The sequence below is a fragment of the Phalaenopsis equestris genome, unplaced genomic scaffold (genome assembly GCF_001263595.1).
Source record: "Phalaenopsis equestris unplaced genomic scaffold, ASM126359v1 Scaffold000174, whole genome shotgun sequence".
Lineage (NCBI taxonomy): Eukaryota > Viridiplantae > Streptophyta > Magnoliopsida > Asparagales > Orchidaceae > Phalaenopsis > Phalaenopsis equestris.
Genome location: NW_018164616.1, coordinates 1,988,095 through 1,989,594, shown reverse-complemented (window position 1 = coordinate 1,989,594; position 1,500 = coordinate 1,988,095). Strand labels below are relative to the sequence as shown.

Below are 1,500 nucleotides of genomic sequence, written 5' to 3'. Positions count from 1 at the left end.
TTTACACGCATGATTTCCTTAAAAAGTAAAAGAAAACCCTTACTTTTAAAGTTATAAGAAAAGATTTGAATGATATAGGTGTAATAAATAAAGTTTGGATGTTAGATTTATAAATACATAAGATGTGAGTTAAAGAAAAGTTAAATTAGTTTGTGAATTATCATTCAGTTATCTCATTTTAATCCTGCAAAAGAGAAGTTTAAAGTCTTTAAATTTGCATCTTCCTCCTTACAAACATTATGAACACAGGATGGAGGGAGAAGGAATAGAACACAGGATGGTGGAGGTGAACGGAATAAAGATGCATGTAGCAGAGAAGGGAGAGGGGCCGGTGGTGCTCTTCCTTCACGGGTTCCCGGAGCTCTGGTATTCATGGACCCACCAGATACTCTCCCTCGCCGCCCGTGGTTACCATGCCGTCGCCCCCGACCTCCGCGGCTATGGCGACACCGAAGCGCCGACCGACATGGCCGCATACTCTAACTTCCATATCGCAGGAGATGTTGTTGGCCCCATCGGTGGAATCTGTGCGTTTTCAGGCCGGATAAAGTGAAGGCTTTAGTCAACCTGAGCGTGGCGTTCCTGCCCAGGAACCAGGCTCTGTGGCGGGTTGATAACTTGAGGAAGATCTATGGGGATGATTTCTATGTTTCCAGATTCCAGGTGACCTCTTCGCTCTATTTGTTCCTGTTTGTTTTGAAGTTTTTATTGCTGTTCTGTCTGTGTAATCCTTAAACAGAAATACAGGCATCTGGTCTAACAAATTATTAAAAAACCGAGTTTTTCAATGAAAATGAGTTGCCTTTTTTCTTCTTTGCGAATGTGAATTAGGAAGTTGGAGAAGTGGAAGCTCAATTGGCCGAGGTTGATACAGCTCTGCTCATGAAGAATTTCTTAGCCTCCAGAAATCCAGGGCCTCTGATTATACCAAAAGATGGCGGATTTAGAAGAATAAAAAGTAAGGAAATCACAGTCCCTGCTTGGCTTTCTGAAGCTGATATCGACTACTTCGCGACCAAATTCAACAAGACCGGCTTCACCGGTGGAATTAATTACTATCGTAACATAGACAAGTAAGTACACACATTTATATGGTAATCATTCTTTCATATACTAAATTATGGAGTTTAGAAAGTTGAATTACTTAAAATTGATCGTGCAGGAACTGGGAGCTCACTGCTCCATGGGATGATGTTCAGATAAAAGTACCGACGAAATTCATCATCGGCGAGCTGGATTTCGCTTACCATGCAGGAGGAATGGAGGATTACATTCAAAACGGTGGGTTCAAAAGAGATGTGCCATTGCTGGAGGATGTTGTTGTGATGCAAGGGGTTGCACACTTCATCAATCAGGAGAGGGCTGATGAAATCTCAAACCATATTCTTGATTTCATTCAGAAGTTTTAATATGTTCTTCTATGGATTAATGATGTTTATTCTGCTCCATTTTCTTACAATTTTATATAATGTCTCTAGATACGTGATTAATGTCTCTTGT

General features: G+C 40.9%; 1 pseudogene; it reads left to right on the top strand.

Annotated features, from left to right (window-relative positions):
- The first annotated feature begins 201 nt into the window (after nt 1–201).
- On the top strand, nt 202–1,500 carry LOC110022185 (annotated as a pseudogene).